General features: G+C 41.0%; 1 protein-coding gene across 2 annotated transcripts in view; it reads left to right on the forward strand.

Moving 5' to 3' along the window:
• Nucleotides 1-1,365: 1,365 nt before the first annotated feature.
• The window catches only part of march8 (membrane-associated ring finger (C3HC4) 8), a 92,285-nt gene continuing 84,753 nt past the window's right edge, over nucleotides 1,366-8,897 (forward strand). The window contains exon 1 of one of the 2 annotated variants that reach the window (XM_042224707.1): nucleotides 1,366-1,896. The gene's annotated coding sequence lies outside the window, so the exon portion shown is untranslated. The remainder of the gene's footprint in view (nucleotides 1,897-8,897) is intronic. The other variant, XM_042224705.1, reaches the window with a different exon arrangement.

Below are 8,897 nucleotides of genomic sequence, written 5' to 3' on the forward strand. Positions count from 1 at the left end.
AGACAGAGCACAGAAGCGCTGTTGTCCCACCCCAAGGACAGAGCGGCAGACTTCGCATCAGTAATAAGGCTGAATACAATGAAAGGCTTCACAGAGATAGAGCTCAGGCTTTGAGTCAACAGAGGATACGTTCCCTTCTTTAACAACTGAGTCTCTCCCAACATACTGGACTGGGAGTGAGGGGCTCTCTTGGTGTGGAGTTACAGCACAAGCAGGGATTTACTTGAGCTGGAAGTGTCACGATACACAACCAGACATTTATAATCTGAAAACTTCTTTACTTGAGTATATTAGAACAATGTGACAAACTAGAGCATTTTTAATTAAAAAGTTGTAGTCAACACTTTATGTGATGTCATTTAAAATAAGAAATGTTTAATTGTTTCTTTCTGATAGAGTGTTAAGTAAGATGTATGTAGTTTGGTGTAGCTACAGATGGGGGGAAACAGGGAGCCTAACTCTGTCTAAAGCGAACAAAATCCACCTACCAGCACATCTGTAATTAACATGTGGCATGTTGCCTGGTAAATTGGTACAAATATGTGTCCTTGACTGCCCCTTTCTTAGTCACGATATGTAATTTCCCAGAGTTGGTTGCACGAGTCAAGAATATATTACAGATCTTCATGATGACTCCAATAAAATGGATGTATTTTTTTAACCTCATTGTTTTGTACGAGGCAAACAGGAACGATAAAAGCTGATGGTGCTTCAACTTCTATGATAATGCAACTTAAATTTAGTTTTTGGCCACTTGAGAGAACAGCTGTTGTGGTCATGTGTGCATCAGCTGATGAACCACAGACTCCAGAAGGAAATTATTTTTATTTTGGCTCCTTGGCTGTTGAGCCTTTGTTAGACTTTTTCATGACCCTGTGATGTTCCAAGCACCATTCTTGAGCCCTTTGACAACCGTTTTTTACAGAGCATCTGTCACTCACTGATAAATTTCTCGGAAGCCCCTCCCAAAGCCACTCAATTCAGTGGTTCAAACTTTAGACACAGCAGTGCTGGTACCGCCCTTTCGGCACTGGCAGGGTAGCTTTTATAGTGAAAATGCATAGAAATGCAGAGGTATACTTTTCACCTGCTACTTTCTGTCTGCTTGCCCATCATTTTATGGGCTGCTGCAGATTTTCTTTAAAACTGCTGCTCGACACTAAAGCAAAATGTTAAAGGCCATAATTTGAATATTTGTGGGCTTCTCACTGTGAGTAACACCCTTAAAATTACATAGGGAACCATTTGTCGCATAAAATACTGATTATGGCACCTTTTAATTATCACTTATTGTTATTCACTATCACTATAATCACTACGGTGGGGTCATTTTCCACCTCACTGCCATCACGATCATCAAAAGCTATCATCGTCACCTTCATCACCACATCATCATCATCGCCATCCTCCTCTCCTCGGCAGTGCACAGCCCTCAGTCAGTTCGCCCGCGTGCGCCGCCTGTCCTTTAAATTAATTATTTCTTGCATTTTGTTTCCACTCCATCTTAACGCGGAAGTCGGTGACGCACCACTACAAACAGCTGCTCAGCGGGGGCAATGAAATAAACAACGCGTCGACATTCGGTGAGTGTTTTCTTCGCGTGTGTCTTTACGACGTTCAACGAGCAACGTTCGCTGCGATGCAGTATGTGTACGTCCACGCTGAGGAGGCTCCAGCGTGTCCGCTGCGCCTCTCGCTTTATTAAATCCGACCTGAGGCGGCTGGAGGGGGTCGCTCGGACGTGCCTCTGAACTGTGCTGGGATGATAGCGTGAGAATTTGCTGCTTTTTCTTTTTTTCCCCCCCTTTTCTTTTGTTTTTTTGTTTTTATATTGACTGCCGTTGAAGCCGACACTCTGTTCCTCACGACGGTCACTCGTAGCCTGCTGTGATTAAGGTATGAAAATCCAGTTTAATGTGAGCGAGTGCGCTCTGCAGCAAAAAGAGGGTGAGAGAGAGAGAAAGGGAAAACAGCAGCAGAGTGTTTGTGTCAGCTCAGATGCCTGTTATTAATTATTGTCTCGTTGTTTTGTGCATTCAGCGTGTGTGTGTCCATGTAGATGTGTGTGTGTGACTCGATGTAGGAAGACGTAATGTTGCCCGAGCAAGCCTTTTGTTAGTTTTCCCGGATCCCTCAACGCGCTCCCACAATTCCACAATTTGCTGCTGGAATGCGATGAGACTCCGGATGATGAAGAAAGAATTTATCGGTGTTCGATACCGCTAAAAACCCATCTTAGGGTTTTGCTGTCAGTGCTGTGCCTTCTGGATTACTCAGAAAGCAGCGGAGTCCTGTCCTGACTTTACCGGATCAATGCTGATTTGGATGTTAATGTTCAAAAATCGGCGTGGTGTGATCTTAGCAGCTCGCTGTGGCTCGGAGAGCATCTCGTATTCTCTGTAGGTCCTACGAGGCGCACTGCCCAGCCGGGTGTCGCCTTATGAACCATAATAAAGCCAGAAGCAGCGCCCTGCATCGCTGCGCGCTTTTCAGATCAGTGTCACCAGTGATTCTGGTTGCTTGCCTTCAGCTTGACGTCAACAACAATACATCTGCGCAGTAACGTGGAAAATATGAATTGAACTTTATTTATTTATTTCTTAAATGGTAAGGCTTTAATGTTGACATCAAACCCACTGATCACTTTATTGCCACAGTGGCTCTCACATTACACTCTGTCCTCTCATTGGCTGCAGGATCAGCTTTCTCCAGTTGTTTCCATCATCACCCCCGTCATGACGCGTGCTGCTCTGCTGTACAGTTCCTGCTTGTGTGTTACAGTTTGTTCAGAGCTTTTAAACATGCAGTAAAGCACTCTAGTGTACTTTAAAGTCTTCTGTTCTCCCTTCATCCTCGTGGTGTGTGCTTTGCCAAATGGGAGGGCAAGCCCTTCACTCATGTTCAATTTGAGGTAACACATCTCAGCTTCATGTCAAAGACCGGTTCTTTTGATGCCATCTGTGCTGCGGTGTTGGGTTTTCCTGTGGTTTGGGGTTATTGTTAGGTTAATGCTGGGGAAAGGGGAAGAACCGGCTGGGTGTCTGTGTCATACATTATTGTAGGCTTGGGTTATTTCTTTGCTGAGAGCTTGTTGTGATGACGAGCCTCGTCGTGCTGCTGGTATGTGTAGTATGCATATAAACGTTCTGATAACTAAATGCTAATTTTGTCTGTAATCCTATTCTTCACATTGTATTGTGTTTTTTCTTGTGATTTTTGACAGGGAGTGTTTGAAGAGAAGCGACAGATGGTGATCTTTGTAGGCAAGCAGTCTGAGTTTAATTTAGTTTTTAATTTATGCTCAACAGAAAAATCTGAAATTAGAAAAAGGAAATTGGGAATATGGGAATTTTCTGTAGCTAAAAAGGTGATTTTTTTTTTCCTCCCATGAGTTTTCCTACTGAGTACGTATGCCTTACAACAAGGAAATCATATCATTTTATGCCTACTTTCTCTTATCTTTTTCTTGTCCAGACGTTTGATACCCAGTGTGTTGTCTACACTTGTTCCAGCATATTATTTTCCACATGAAGTCTACATTATGGCCACATTAGGCAGAAAGACGGCCTTCCCCTCTCCGTCTACTTTCCATTTCTTGACTTCTTTCGCGACCGGCTGACTGTGTGTCCTCCACAATGACGACTGAACAATCATTCTGCAGTCATGAAATTTTATCTATTCGAGAGCTGGCGCCGCACGAAGCTGTCAGCAGACTCTGTCGTCCCGCTAGAACCGAGTGCTGATGGAAATGAGAAAGTAAGGCCGTAATTATGATTCCGAACAGGAGGAGGAAGAGGGCATCTGAGGCTGTCGCTGCCTTCCAAATCCCATAATTTAACTTTTTTAATTTTCAACTTAAAGTAGTTAGTGCAGCTGCCTTTACTAATTCAGTTCATTTTTATTTGTGTAGTGCCAATTTCCAACAAATCTTAATCATAGAGCGCTTCACTTTGGAGCATGAAGAGCTTATGCCTTTAATATGTTGTAAAGGGAAGACCACAGACTTCCTATGAGAATGTTAACAGGAAGAAACCTTCCGCAGAACAGGCTCAGGATGGGCGGCCATCTGTTGAGCTGAAGGGAACACTTGCGCGATGCATCTTCTGTGCAGGGGCCCGTGGGTCAGAATGACCACAGAGCCGTGCTGGCGTGAGTTAATTAATAATGGAAGGACTTCCTGATATTGCGTTTTGCACGTCTTGGGAGATGGCATACTAAATAGCACGAGTATGGGTACTGGAACACTGTCTGTTAAGCTGCTAAACTGCGAGGGAAGGAGCCTGCAGTCTTAATGGACTGTGCCATTGTGTGCTTGCAAATTAGCTTGTACTTTACGTCTTCAGAGATGGGCTCTGAGGAAAGTAATTGGAGGGCGGAAAGAATTGCAATCAAAAGTATCTGAAGGCTTCGATAGTAGCTTTCTGCCAGTTCACTGCCGTCATTGTTTGATACAATTGGTTGCGATGGAGAAATGTGCCTCCCACGGTATTTTACAATATGGAACAGAGGATCCGTTTGACAGGCTCCATTGTGGCGTTGTGCAGCAGTTTCAATCAAATTCAATTTAACAACAGGCAAAAACATTTTGACTCGCAGAAGAGTTTCAGCTGAAAAAAAAGAAAGGAAAAAAAAAGGTTTTTACTTTTGATTCATCCGCTAGTTCACATCTTTGTTTTGACAAATTACTTTACGGGAACAGGAGCAGATGTCTCTTCTTACTAAAAACATAGAGCTTGTTTGCGCATAATTTAGCCTAAGAACAGATATAGAAAAAAAAAATTGTTTTTGGTTGTTATTTATTGCTTTTTCTGTCTTCCATAAACTACAAAAAATTCACATAATCAATTGACCTGTCATATTTTCAGTAATTGGTCTATAAAGTAATCGATTACTATTCTGAATTTATTAAAAAAAAATGCTATTTTTATACTAACAAGAAAGCAGTCGGCGCACGTCCTGTTTTGTTGCCCTACATTAACTTTGTGCTAATGGAGAACCACACTGCTTTATTAGTAATTTTAAACCCCAAATATCCAAATAATTTCTCTTTTACGTTTTTTTTAATGTGCTGAATTCCTGTTTTTATGTCTTGTTGTAAAATGGTATCTGCATACATGCTTTGCATCTCTATGTTAGCTGCTCCCAGTCTCCTCACTCTCTGCGTGCTTAATCTGTAAAATAATATTGATCGAAATGTGCTAAGAGACAGGAAATGGATCCAGCCAACAAAAAAAAGTCTTCGTACATATTTGTCTTCCGGTTTTGCAGGAGAATGTGCGTGTGTTATTCAGGATGTGGGTTTTTCCTGGACTCTGGTGCTTGCTAGGAAGCTGTGATTGTGTCCGTGATTAACCTCCCTTTGAGAGACTTCCAGTTTAGCAAGTTTTACTTTTCTTAATTGGCCGTAGACTGTGAACAAATTAAAATTATCCTAACAGTATTATGGCCATATGGCAGCTGGAACTGTACTGCGAGGTTTCCAGTGTAATTTGTATGGCTGGTTCATGCTGCTTCTGTTATCTGATTCTGGATATACAATTATAGGTATATGTCCCTCGCTAGTCGTCTTGTATGGCTGAACTGTAACATAATAACATAATAAAGGTATCATATTATGCTGGCCGGGATTGGGTTATTGTTTCCCTGAGGTCGGACTTCGTCTGCAGGGAATAAAAGCATTGATTTAGTCTAATGACTTCCTTTCTTGGGATGATGTCATGCACCTATGTGAATCAGACCACACTGGGGTAATGCTTATGGCGGCATAGGTAATACAGCAACATCGGCGTTTGTAATGATATTTTGGTCAGATTTTAAGTGGCCTTCTTCACTCTGACTTTGTGTGTGTTGACCAGGCGCAATGAAGTTGTAATGCCTCTGATGAAACGGGGTAGTGTTCGACAGCTGCTATACATCAGCCGAGGAGAGGTGCTGGCTCAGCTGAACGGACCGTGGGATGGCACTGCTGCAGTTAGTGGGCTATGGTTGATGATGTCATTAGGGCTTTCACAGACTCCCAAGGTGTCTGTCTGCTGGTGGCAGCCAACCAAGAATAAGGAAAGGGGAAGGAGACTGATTGTTTTCTCCCCCCATTGTAGATTGACTAATCTGCCACAGTGTAAACATGATACCTGCTATCCTGTCAGCCTAACAGACACACATTTAACATCTTATTAATTTATGCTGAAATGATAACCGTGCTCTCAGAGATAACCAAATAATCACGAGTCCCCCACCAAATAAAAGAGCTATATCAGCTCAATAACCTATATGTCCTGAGCTGTAATAATAAAGTCACCATCACAATGTTTGTTTGATGACAGCAGACTTTTAAACACAAAAGCTTGCAGAACATGTTGCTGTAGATAAGATTGTAAGTTGTTTTTTTATGTCTGCTATAACACAACACAGCTGTTATGATGGCTTCTTTGACGTGTTGACGGCCACTTTGGAGCCAACTTCATTTAGTGTAAACACACACACACACAAGGAAGTTTAGGCCTAAGGCTGTTTTTATTTCTCTAATTTGTGCCTCTAATTTGCATCTCCTGCCCATAAACCAGAAAACAGCCTCGTTAGACTATGTTAAAGAATTTTTCAATTCTTAAAGTGCTTCTGAAAGCCAGCAAGGACAGCAGGCTCCCAGACAAATGATGGTGGGAGCAGTACTCCTGCCGTTGTTTTTATCCATACATTTTAGTTATTCACAATGATAAAACTTGCCACCCTTCACGGTTTCTATGGTATAATATCCTGTCACACTGTACCATGACAGGAATTTAATTAGAAGTGTTCCTAAATTTAAAAAAAAAATTACATGAACGCTGTTACACCTGAGATAATAAAATAAAGCTTTGGTTGGGCTATAACAAAATAATTTATGATGCTGTTATGTCAGCTGTCATATTTAATTGACTTTGCTTTTAAAATGATGCCGCAAAGCGAGGCTGTCTTGATTTGCTAACTGCTTGTAGCCTTGACTCATTAAATCTCTTCAACCTGCTCTGTCAGTGTTTTTTCGTTTCAGTTAAAAATTGCAAAACTGTCACATCAAACTTGTCGTTGGAGCATTTTCACCTCTGGGTCACAAGCAAACCCTCTTCCCTACTCTCTGTCTACACTGTGTTCAGATTCAAAGGTTAAAAAAAAGCAAACGCCTGTGTTTGTCCACACAAAAACCAGGAAATGATGAGACGAGCAATAAAGGGTCTGACCTATAAGCAGCTTTTATAATGACATCAGGTGATGTTAAACTCATTTTACATCGTGGGCCACATGCAGCCCAACATTTTTACATGGTAAAATGAATTTAATGGCATAATTTAATACAGCCCACTTAGATGTGTCGCAGCTCTTTACTTTAACAGAATCATTTAAAGTAAAATAACATTCGATTTGTCAATTGGTTTGTTTACCACAGTTTCATTAGTTAGTACCAGCTGTCCTTAAGTGCTAACATTGTATTGTGAAACCCTTTTAATTTAGTGAGCAGTAAATCTTTCCTCCATATTGTATTTAATTAGATTCCTGAAAGCCACTCAGCCGTCCATTTCAATTAGTTTTGCTGTAGTAAAAAGTCCACTTGCAGAAACTTGTTTGATGGGTGATTCATCATAGCGACCGTGCTTTCCAGATTAATTTTTGTCAAAACTTCAGCTTTGGTCATGCACATGCTGATTTCAGAAGTGTTTGTCTTCTAGCGCACTCATGTGGTGATGATAGCCTGACAGATTTGATGTCCACATTAGGGGTGCAGGGGTCAAAATAAGTTTGAGTTGTTTGTCCTTGACATGAATAAGAAATAAATAAATTCAAATAAAAACTATTTTAGTAACACCAAAAGTTCTAATTGTCTCTTGGTGTTTAAATAAGCTGGATAAAGTGGGCCTGGAATTCTCTTTTCTAACGTCATAGTTTAATTCTTCGACTGTATTAAAGTAGCTTTGCATGATTTTACAGTTCAGAATAATCCACATTTATTTTATGTTGGGCTTTGGTGTAGCCCCTTAGTTTATTCACCTGTCTGAAATGAGCCCTTATAGGTCCTCTTCCTTTAGGCCAAATTCCTTTTTATTGGCTCTCCTTTGCAAACAGCAGGTGCACTCGCAGTTAAAGCCGTGTGCCTGAGGTGACCATATTAAGGATGCTCACTCTCCTACAGAGCTAAGACTGGAAAAGAATTGGCTGAAATTGAGTGGTTAGAGCTTTTGGGTCACAGGGATTACTTTCACATATGCGCTAATCAAATTATTGAAAACACAAGCACCCAAAATTGCAACTCTATAAATGTGGTACAAAATAAGGTTCTCCTTTAACTTTCCGGCAGTGCATTTTAAAATCTAGCACACAACAACATGATGACACCGCTTAAGCCAAACCACAGTTTGCCCATCCACAGTGTACGATATAGTCTACCTGTGATAGGCCAACACTGGGAAATATTGCATATGGCTGTCTGTAATTTTACATGAACTGGTTTATCCCAAATGTTCATGTTACTTAACAAAACTTTCTAGCTGGCAGTTATGTTTTCAAACCATAAAATATACAGAAAGAACTGGCATTTAAGAAAAAAAAGGAAAATCATGATATGCTAAATTATGTGTGACCTTTTAAGAAAAATGTTGCTCTTTCTGTCAGACTTACTGGCATTATGCAGTAGCGATATGACCTGTAGGCATCTCATCACAGTTTCTATATTTGTTTGTTTCTGGACTTACTTTGGGGGAAACAAGGTAATTGGCGCGAGCAGCAGCAGCAGCCACTGTGGCTGGACACACAAAAGCATTTTGATGTCACTGTACAGGGAGTGCAGAATTATTAGGCAAGTTGTATTTTTGAGGAATAATTTTATTATTGAACAACAACCATGTTCTCAATGAACCCAAAAAACTCAT

The sequence above is a fragment of the Haplochromis burtoni genome, unplaced genomic scaffold, assembly GCF_018398535.1.
Source record: "Haplochromis burtoni strain Fernald_Lab_line unplaced genomic scaffold, NCSU_Asbu1 Contig_7, whole genome shotgun sequence".
Classification (NCBI taxonomy): Eukaryota; Metazoa; Chordata; class Actinopteri; order Cichliformes; family Cichlidae; genus Haplochromis; species Haplochromis burtoni.